The following is an 11,782-nucleotide window of genomic DNA, read 5'->3' as shown; positions in this document are numbered from 1 at the left end:
TAATTTGTCATGCACCATCCGGCAGTCTAGGGGTCCAAATGAAAAAACAATGATGGATAATTTGGTTATCCGAGTGAAGGTATAATCCCAATCTTTCCTCGGGGCTCGTCTCTGCAACTTAAATCACTTCAGTCCCGATTGTGCATCATCTCCAAGATCTCGTCCAGCTTTTTGACCACTTCAGCAGGCATAGCTTCCACCTTTGATATGCGCTCAGTGATCGTATTTGTCTGAATGTTCATGCGTTCTATGACCGCATTAGACTGAGAATTCCCAACACGGGCCAACTCGTTTACCATGTTGATGAGAGAGGCTATCTGTGGGCTTTCGTTCTTCCCCATCAGCATGCAAATTTTCCGATAGACGACTACAATGCCAACACCAATTAGCAGATGTCCAGCTATCATGAACCCGAATTGGTAAACATCTTCTACATCTTCTACTGTCAAAATGGCAAGGCAAAGGGTTTGCCACTTTTTCCAACCATCCATAACGTACCCCGCTGAGAACGTCCCATCCGGGCATTTTGGCTCACCCGGTCCAGCATTCTTTGTGGAGATAATCTTATCAATCGCGTTGAGAGACCAGCTTATTAATTCCATAATTCTTCAGGTTTAGGTTCTATGAATAGCCAGCGGAGAGCAGAAGGTTTTTTGCAGGGAGCAGGCTGGGGAGTCAGGAAGCAGGAGAGCGAGGAAATGCGACTGCTCAGTCCAAGGGCAGTCGCATGGTATGACTCGGCCGGGGATCGAACTCACAACCTCCCACTCTCAGGGCAGACACTCAAACCTCAAGGCCACTGAGCTGGTATATATTTAGAAACAGGCGAGACCATAGGTTGAGGCGATGTCTCGTCATAGACGCTGGGTTAGCTGGCTCAGCCTGGCTGGGGGCGTGGTCAGGGTGGGTTAAATCCACCGTTCTATCCATTCAGCAAAGTTAAAATTTAGCTGCTAGCCCAGCCCAGGCAGACACGATCGGGGATTTAACCACCGCAGTAAACGCACATCTGAGCAGACGTCTTGTGTTCTGCTCTAGAACCCCCAAACCTGTAGTTTAGAGCCGCAGCATTGAGATATATCGTCAGTTTTACCCCACTCGCGTGCCAGCCATATAACATTTTGGGGGCGTTCCCACACATGCTGACTGTCTCTATAGAACATTTCACTCGGACCAAAACGTAAAGAAAATTGCGGATTTAAAGAAAATATTTTTTCGATGCAGTTTTTTTAAGTTTTGGTCCGAGTGAAATGTCCTATGTAGGTCTCTCCCGATTCTAAATATAGCTCAACCGTTGGTTTGACAAAGTAAAACTATTACTTTGTACATTTTACGAAATGTCTATGGGAAAATAAATGGTGGATGAAAATCTCTGGTACAGTGCTGAAGCAGGAAGTAGGCGATCACTTTGTTTCTCTATTTGTGGCCCTCCACAAAGTATCAAGCAAGTTCACTTTGCATTTTTTTCCCGTTCACCTAACGATGACAGCACTATCATACAGTTTGTAGACAAGCACCAAGTAGGAACTACGCAGACGCAGCTAATGTTTTCACATGGTAAAAAAAAATCCTTAGAGTACAATTGTACTCTTAAGTATCTAAGTATGTACTAATATGTATCTGCACATTATCTAATCTGGCCCCTATTCACAAAAGTTTGGACGCCCCTGGCCTAATGTGAGCACTAGAATTAAAGATCAAACTTTTTAATTTGACCGTAATATCTCAGACACCATTTTGTGCCATTTTGAAACTTGGGAGGGGTGGCTCATTTTGGCATGCTGTTCTGGAATTTTAAAATAAGTAATTGGACTGATGGGGGCGCTATAATGAATACATTCAAACTTTGAAAGGCTAAAAAAGGAAAAAGGCCAGGGCTGCGTTCCAATACCCATACTTGTACTTCTTTCTTGTAGTATGTACTGCCGCTGCCCTCACAAAGTATGGATTGTAGTGTGTAGCATGCATGCAAAATGCATACTATTGGGACACACTACATCTGTCGTCACATGAGCTTCCTGAACTCCGACCTCTTGCTCACTTCCGCCGACGTCCGCAGCGCCACATTTTTTTTTTCAATAAACAAAGTCTGGCAATAACAAACAGTACATTATACAAAAAATTCAGACTAAGCATTTACAAAATTGGAACAGACAATCAAATAAACAAATTGCTGTTATATTGTAATGTATGTTGTTGTTTCTAATAAACTGATGTGATGATACTTACATGCAGTCTCATTCTTAACAGTATAATAACGTGCATATTTCTGTCAGTGTTTTTATCATAGTTATTGACGTGTTCACGGCGTCATGGAGGTGAGCGTGGATTATACACGCAGCTCAGTCAGTGCGACGTAACTCCAGTAGGTGGCGGTAATGCACAAAAAGTTATTTGCCAACCGCCATAAAACATTAGAAGAAGAAGAACTTCCGCTGCGCAAAGGATTGTGGGGAAGATTGGCTGGCGCAGCATGCATCGATTCATACTCCGAAATAGGAGCTGATGTAGTACAAAATCCTGGTACTCTTGGCATACTGCATCTGACATACTATGTATTGGGACATACTAATTCTTTTTTTGCCTACTAAATAGTATGGAAGTATGGGTATTGGAACGGGGCCCAGCACTCTAGAATGTCCTTTTAGAGTTGAATGGTCATGTACAGACAGCAGAAACAACAAACACGTTTGAGCTAACAGCCTTCATCAGCATTGTCACGTGCTACAACTTCTGCTTCAATTTTGATGAAACTTGGAGAGAGATGATGCATTTTGTCACGAGCCAAAAGGCTGCCTGCATCATTTGTGAGGGACGACATGTTCACTGCTGCCTTGTCAGATTTGGAATGTCATGCACACTGTTGCCTATTTTAGTCTTGGCCCTGAATAAGATTGTTCAGATTTGTTCTGGTCTAAATGTCTTGATGTGAACTCCACCTGGTCTGGGAGTTGACTGGACTCGACTAGGTGGTGTTGACTCTGACTGCAACCCTCCTGGATTATAATAATCTGAAGTGCTCTTATCATCTATTCCAGGATCATCACAGTCAAAGCTCGGCGGATCTACAATGCCATCCACCTGTACATTCTCCTGCTGACTCAGCACGGCGGCACCCTGAAGACCCACATTGATGAGCTGCTCAGCATCGCTGACAACTTAGACAAGGTAATGTTGACAACACAGAGGCCATGTGGAGTGCAGTCGATTCAGTCATAAAGATCACATCTGTCAAAGCATTCACTTCATCAATCTATGAATTCAAGTTTATTCCACTATTGCAACTGAAATAAGTGGCTCTGGATAAGATCGCCAACTAAATATCTAAAATATAACATACTGTACATGCTGGTACTTTTGATAAACCTTGCCCTTTTGTGTGTCAAAACGGATACATTCAGTTCAGTTTGCAATTCATTTGACGTTTATTCAATTCAATTCCCTTAAATGTTGAGGTTTCCAAGGGGACAAAGATCGCTGGCATCACAGGTGGGGCTACGGGTGCATTGGGAGGCGTGGCGGTGGTGGCAGGCGTGCTTCTGGCCCCGTTCACCCTGGGCGCCTCGCTGGCCCTGAGCGCAGTCGGAGTGGGCGTGGCTGCAGCCGGCGGCGTCACTGGAGCATCAGCGGCCATCGCCAAGAAGGTGACAGATGTGAAACTAAATTGTAGCCTACGGAGTGCGTGTTAAAGATGCAAAGAGAGGAGTATATCTGAGTCTAAGGTCAAGGATAAATTGTCTTGCTCAAGAACTGTCCAACTGTTGTCTCCCAACTGATGAAATCCATTCCTTTAGGTGAAGGGAAATCAGAAATCAAGAGAAATCAAATCAAACATAGTTGACCATAGCTTTTCAAAACAAACATACATTGAGTTTCATCATTCAATATTTCCTAAACATAGTCAGTTAAAAGGGGATGCAATCCTAAACGCACTTTTTCAGCTATTAGTTCAGGGAAATCTTATAATGAAACACATATAGCATTGTTGTAATATACCTATTTCACAAACATGGCTAACCTACTACTGCCAGTTCTCACCATTGCCAGCAATGTTAAGAAACCAACTTTCTATGGCCTCAATTTGTGACCCACAATACAATTATTTGTATAGTCCTCTGAAACAACAGAAATATATGACAGTGACAACACCTGCATGCCTACTCTACTACACAATGCTGAAAGACAAAATGGAATCAGAGAGTCAGAGACAACAGAAAGTTGAAACGATGATGCTGACAAATGGTGGATTTGTTTGAAGCTCTCTAACATCCAGACCTATTTTTAACAAATTACCTGAATTTAAGGGACCTGGTATTTCAAATTTGTGTCTCTACTTGTTCTTTTGTGGGATTCAAGTGGATAGAACATCTTAATACCGACGGATGGTCGCTACTTTTTGAGATATTTGGTGGATTAATTTTGGCTGGCCTGTTAGCTGGAGAAGCCAACTACTGCCATGCCTAAAGCCAAACCCATCAACATCCCTGAGGAGACAAGTGATCTGGGAACAGAAGAGACTGTCTCCATGGCTCAGGTGCGTGAGTTGCTTGACCAGCAAAAGGAGTTCTATAAAGCTCTCCTTGAACAACAGGAGAGGAGTTTTAAGACATGTGTGGAAATTGTTTTTGAGTCCTCAAACAAAAGGGTGGCAGAGCTGCAGAAAGAAGTCCATGAACTTAAAGCTAGTCTGGATTTCACCCAAAAGGAGTTTGATGATCTTAAATTGTCTAAAACTGTAATGGAAACTGTCAACAAAAGCCTAATCTCCCTCAATGAGAAATCGGATTACAATGAGAGCCAGTCCAGGCGCAACAATCTCATTTTTGATGGCATCCAAGAGTCTGAGAGTGAAACATGGTCAGATTCTGAGGCCAAAGTGAAGAAGCTGCTGTCAGAGAAATTAGGAATTGACCACCAGAAAATTGAGCTGGAGCGTGCCCACAGGTCTGGAAAGACCTCATCTGAGGCCACCAGGCCTAGGCCCATTGTCGCTAAGTTTCTGCGCTTCAAGGACAAACAGGAAGTTCTCAGCAATGCCAAAAAACTGGCAGGCACTAACATCTACATCAATGAGGACTACCCTGAGGCGGTCCGGCAGAAACGCAGAGATCTCCTCCCTGCAATGAAGGAAGCCAGGAAGAGGGGGGACATCGCCTACCTCCGCTATGACAAGCTCATCGTTCACCCACCAACTAAGAAACCTGACGAGAAACCCAAGAGAACCAGCACCAAACCAGGGACCTCTGGAAGATAGATACACCTGCTTACACACACATTCTCATTTAGTAACTGATTCATGAGCATGTCCATGCCCACTAATGGAATGCTCTCTGTGCTATACCTGTCATAATATTCTTTCACAGAAAACCGTTTATTGTTCCTGCTGTAAAAAGTGTTATCACCTGAGATGCACATCTATTGATGAACATGAATATGACATGAGTGAATGGAGCTCTTGGACTTGTTCTGAGTGTGTCTCCATATTTCCCTATCATGACATTGATGATGAGAACCTAGCTGCTGAGTGCAAGAGACCATCTGTTCCAAATGCTACGGGATTCAACCTTTTGGAGCCAAGTAATCAGAGTAATACAAAATTTATGGAGTGTTTTGATCCTGACTCAAACTGTCTTAATTCTCTAACATCTGAGTCACACTCTTGTGATTATTTCAGTATTGATCATTTTAACACCTTACTACAGGATATGTTGGAGCCCCAATCAAAGCAGTTCTCAACATTTCATTTAAATGTGCGTAGTCTCTCCAAAAACCATGACCTACTTATTCATTTTTTATCATCTTTAAATCACACATTTTCAATTTTGGCTTTTACAGAAACATGGCTGTCAAATGAGTCTACATCTTTCTTTGACATACCTAACTATCATTCCCTGCACCATTGTAGAACTGGAAGAGGTGGAGGAGGTGTTTCTATATACTGTATGTACACCATGAACTTCAAGTCAAACCAAGGGATGATTTAGTTCTAAATTCAGAGTCTTGTGATGTTGAGTCACTCTTTCTTGAAATATCCTCCTGTGATGTATTTGCTGGGAAATGTGTTATTATAGGTATTGTATTTACAAGCCTCCTGATGCAAACATTGAATATTTCAATTCCAGTCTTGCTTGTGTTTTGAACAAAATTAATAGAGAAGGTAAAGTGTGTTTTCTACTAGGTGATTTTAACATCAACCTATTTCACAGTGAGTCCCATTCCCTCACAGCTGATTTTCTGAATATGTTATATACAAATTCGTTATACCCCTTAATCACCAAACCAACCCGAATGACTGCCTCATCTGCAACCCTTATTGACAACATATTTACCAACTCTCTTAATAATGTATGGAAGTCTGGTGTCTTCTACTCTGACATATCAGATCATTTTCCAGTGTTTCATTTAACATCAACAAGCTTAAACATCCAGCAGGAGGTAGTCAAACCTCAAAGGTCTAGAGTGTTTAATGAGAGAAACATTGTCTGTTTTGAGAAGCAAATTGGTGATGTCCAATGGGATGATGTGTATACTCATGATGATGTGGAACAAGCATATCAGTCATTAATGGCTTCATTTAACTCAGTATTTAATCTGTGTTTTCCGCTGGTCAGTAAGAAAACAAAAAAAGACAGAACTTTCAGGAAACCCTGGTTTACTCCAGGTCTTCACAAGTCCTTACTAACTAAGAATAAGTTGTATAAGAAATGCCTCAGTAATCCATCCCTCTCGAATACTGCAAACTATAAAAAGTATAGAAATAAATATAATCACCTAATTAGAATTGTTAAGAAAAAGTATTTCTCTAATAAGTTTGATGAGGCTTCAAATAACATAAAATCTACATGGGGAGTCATCAACCAGCTCCTGAATAGAAACAAATCTTCAACCACTCTTCCATCCCAGTTTGCTGATGAAAATAGAGAATACTCTGATCCATCTGAAATTGCTTGTGCTTTTAACAATTATTTTGTCAATATTGGCTCAGTTCTGTCAAAGAGGATTGATCATATTGATGGTTCTCCAATAGAGTTCTTGAAAGGTTGCTATCATCCTATTCAAAGTTTCAATCCTCCCACTGAGAAGGAAATTATTGACATAATAACTAGTCTGAAAGACTCAGCTTCTGGACACGATGACATCCGATCAAGTCTAATTATTAGGATTAGTTCTTCTATTATTGGGCCATTGACTTATGTTCTCACTAAATCCTTGGAAACGGGATTAATACCAAAAGACCTTAAAATTGCGAAAGTTGTCCCTGTGTTTAAATCTGGTGATTGTAGTCAATTTAGTAATTATCGCCCTATTTCTGTTCTTCCCTGTTTTTCAAAGGTCTTGGATAAGCTAGTTTACAATAGAATGATGAATCATCTGCAGGAATGGGACATTCTGTATGAACATCAATATGGATTTAGGAAAAAGCATTCCACAGAAATGGCTATACTTCAGCTAGTTGACAAAATTCACAATGCCTTTAATAAAAATGAATATGCCTTAGGAATATTTCTCGATTTATCCAAAGCCTTTGACACAGTTAATTATGACATCTTGCAAAAGCTGCTACATTATGGATTTTCTGGAACTACCTATAAATGGCTCAACAATTATATTCATAATCGACAACAGTTTGTCAATGTTAATGGATTTTCCTCAGAGTATTCTACTTTAACCTGTGGGGTCCAACAGGGATCAATTCTTGGACCACTTTTGTTTCTTATTTATATTAATGACCTGTCTGCAGTTATGTCCTGTTTATTTCCTGTACTTTTTGCAGATGATACAAATTTATTATTTTCGCATAATGATTTCTCTGTACTTATGGCCAACGCTAATTCAGACTTAGAATACATTTCCAAATGGTTCAAGTTAAATAAATTATCATTAAACGTGGAAAAAATCCAGTTTTATTGTATTTACATCCAAAAATAAAACATACCATAAATCTGATTCAAATTTATTTATTGGAAATAATCAAATTGCCCAGGTATCATCAACAAGTTTTCTTGGTGTCTTGATTGATGAAAGATTGAGCTGGAAGAGCCATATTTATCATGTATGCAATAAAATATCGAAGTCTGTTGGTATTATTCGTAAATTTAGAAGTCTGGTTAATCAGAAATGCCTATTAACCCTTTACTATAGTTTAATCTATCCATATCTTACATACTGCAATATAATCTGGGGAGCAACTTATCCTACTCACCTTCACAAGCTTTATTTATTACAGAAAAGGTTTTGTAGAATTTCAACTTTCAGTGACTGGATTGCTCATTCAGATTCGCTCTTTAAACAGTTAAATATCTTAACAATTTTCAATTTAAATAAGTACTTAACATGTATTTTTATTTTCAATGTATTGTCCCAGGATGTTTCCACTCCCTTGCCCTGTAAAGCTTTTTTTCAGGTAAATTGCAACGTTCACAATATCAACACTAGACAAGCCAAGTTGTTACACCTCCCATTTTACCGCACTGGACTCTGTCAGTTCTCTATCAGATATAGGGGTGTCCAGATATGGAACAATATTTATCATCTTGTATCCCAGTTCAAATCTCTCAATCATTTCAAACACAAATTTAAGATCTATCTGATGAACCTAACTTAATTCTACCGCCCACATACACCCTTTCACACACAGCACACCCACACTTTTTTATGTTTTTCTTTTATTCAGTTTTATTTCTGTTTTTAATTTATTGATTGTGTATTGATAAGAGGTGACATCATGTTTAAAAGCTCTCTCGGGTTTTTTAGATGTTCACCTGCACAATATGTAGGCAAATGTGTATGTTTGTTATATTATGTTTTAAATGAGTGCAAATAAATAAACTTAAACTTAAACTGATCTTTACCCTGCAGAAGTGCGTCAGCCATGTTTGTGACAAAGGTCTATCTTGACAACACATCACGTTATGTCGTCTTCCTGAATTGTATGTGCAAATCTCAGATTGTTGATGCCATCTAGTGGTAGAAAAAAATAGACATAATGCACAAATTGCTCCTCTGTTCCACCAGCCTGGTCCCCAGAGTAAAACGTTGGCATGTTACGTATAATGTTTATAACAGAAAATATGCAGCATGTCAACATTTCTAGATATGTGTACTATATCAACCTAAACCTTGCATGTAAATACTGATAGTCTGCTATTGAAATAGACCCTTTTTACGGTGGACGTCACAGGGTTAGTTGCGCATGCATCGCTGTAGCCAAAACTCTGCGGAACTCAAGCCGAAACGAGAGAGATCCCCGGAATACAGGAAAAAGATGTCTTGTGCCGTATGCGTATAGATTCTGGATATTACCGCTAGGAATATGACGATGTCCGGCAGTGCAACTTTGTGATGTATTGGATCCTAGACCCATCCTGACAGTGAGTATGGGTCAAGAAACCTCACCGCATTGAAAGAGTTAAGCTTATTTGTGTAAGGTAACCTGTCTGTTGCTGGTGAAGCTTTAAAATACATGGAGGAGGCGTCGGGATCTTCCATATTTCTATGACAGCTGAACCGCTAGTTGTAACTTTCTGCAACGAGTTCAGCTCCGCCCACGGAATACGTCATCGCTGTTTACAAACGGTGAAAGCGTCTATAGCACGGTGGACAGTAAGGGTGTAGGAGTCGGGCGGATGGGTGTGTAAGCCTTTGCGTCTGACATGAGAGACCGGGGTTTGACTCCCAGCGTGTTCAAAGTCTACATTTCAACCGTATGTCACATTTAACGCTTCTGTTATTCAAGCCTAAACCAAACCATAATCCTAACCTTAACCAAGTTGTTTTACTTGCCTGAACATAGCCAAAGTTGTTTTATTTGCGTTTAGAGTTGGAAAGGCAGCAGGGTTTTCAAATTAACCGCCATTTTGTTTCTAAAATCTACGTTGAGATTGTACGTATCCCTGGTTTGCAGACATGTAAAATGCCCACTTTTTATTCGGGTAACTGGGTTGGTTCCAGTCGCTGATGGAGTCTGCTCCTGCAGGTGAACGTCACACAGGACAAGAAGAAAATCGAGAAGAACTTCCAGGAGTACCAGGCCCTCATGGCGGACATCCAGAGCTGCCTGACGTTTGTCAACGAGGGCATGGAGCTGCTACGGCAACACGACCTGTCCACACTGAGAGGAGCCAGGGCGGAGTCACCGCGGGTGGACAGGGTGGCAGAGCTGGCCGCGGTGGGCGGGGCCAGCCTCAGGGCCGTACAGGCCAACAGCAAGGCAGCAGGGCTGATGCAGGGCTTCGCCCTCGGCATGGACTTCTTCTTCACCCAAGGAAAAGACGGTCCCAAGCTGAAGAAGGGCCTCAAGTCAAAGTTTGCTAAGAAAATCCGAAAGGTGGCAGAGGAGATGGACACCGGTTTAGATGAGCTGATACAAACCAAAGAGCTGTTCAAGCCGTACACAGTGTAGCTCATAAGAGATGGGAATGTTATTTTGTTTTAGAACCCCTCTGAAATGGTTTCTTTACTTCCCTGGCTTGGTTTTGAGGGATTGAGGGATCATTCAAAAGTGTCAAACTCAAGGCCGGGGGCCAAATCCAGCCCAGCATCTCATTTTATGTGGCCCGCAAAAGCTAGCAAACAATCCAATTTACTCAAAATAATTCAGCTAAAAATAGCTCTTGTTCAATTGTTTAATAGTTGGAGGCTACAAGTTGTCTGTTTGCCATTATTTTCCCTATAATTCTGCTTTCAGAGCTCGTTGTTAAGTATTAACTTATTACTAAAAACCAATAATAATCGAATCAGAGGCAATAGGCTAGATACATTTATATTGTGTTACATTTACAACCGGCCCTTTGAGGGCAGCCATAACACTGATGTGGGTGAAATTGAGTTTGACACCCCTGATAGTCCTTTGGTTTAGATTCTAAACCAATGGAATATCAGTCAGTGACTGGTGCAGCATGATGTCACCATGAAAGATGCGCTGTTTTCCAGGAAGTAATGGGGGTTAATTTCATGGGGACTTTGTTTGACGTTCGGCGTTTGACACGTGGGGTTTATTGAAAGTGAAAAGAACAGAACACCAATCAATACCAATCAATTTATTTATTCAACCAAATTGGTTGTTGATTGGATAGATTGACCAACTCGACCTTCGGTCGCCAGCGAGAGTAACCTCCCTTGCTTTCAAGCTCACCAGCCGCCACTGACACACACACCCAAACAAGGCGCTCAGAAATGTCACAAGGCATGATAAAGAGTGAAGAAGTGATTGTTTATTCAAAGTTTGTGGCTTTCACCCCCCCCCCCCCCCCCCCCAATCAGAAATAAGTTTTTGTCTTTTTTGCATGGAGGGAGGTGTGTAGCTATCTCTTCACTCTTTAGACATGTGTGGCATTTACCAACAGGATCTGATGTATCGATCCCCATTGGCTATCACTCCTGACCAATCCAAACAGCACATTATCTGATCAGTATACAGTAAGGCTATAGACTCTCATTCACCAATCACAATCAAACTTGACTTAATATGTGTTTTTTGTTTTGTTTCTCATGTTATTGAACAGAAAATCTGAAAGCAAAACCTAAAGTGTGTGTATGTGTGTGTGTGTGTGTGTGTCCCCTATGTATGTATGATTTCCAATCTCGCCACGCAGTTGAACACGTTGACCGTATGTATTATACAGTAATAGGAATCTTTGTGTATCTTTTCTGTATTTGCTGTGCCTTTTTTATCTGTTTTCTAATCCCACTATGTCTACAATAGAAGAGGTAATGTTGATGAACTGTTTAGGCAGGGGCATCATTTCTAGGATATATAATCATCTGGTAGGACAGTCTGCAG

Source organism: Poromitra crassiceps, assembly GCF_964638095.1.
Source record: "Poromitra crassiceps genome assembly, chromosome: 4".
Taxonomy (NCBI): Eukaryota; Metazoa; Chordata; class Actinopteri; order Beryciformes; family Melamphaidae; genus Poromitra; species Poromitra crassiceps.
Note: the sequence above shows the minus strand (reverse complement) of the source record.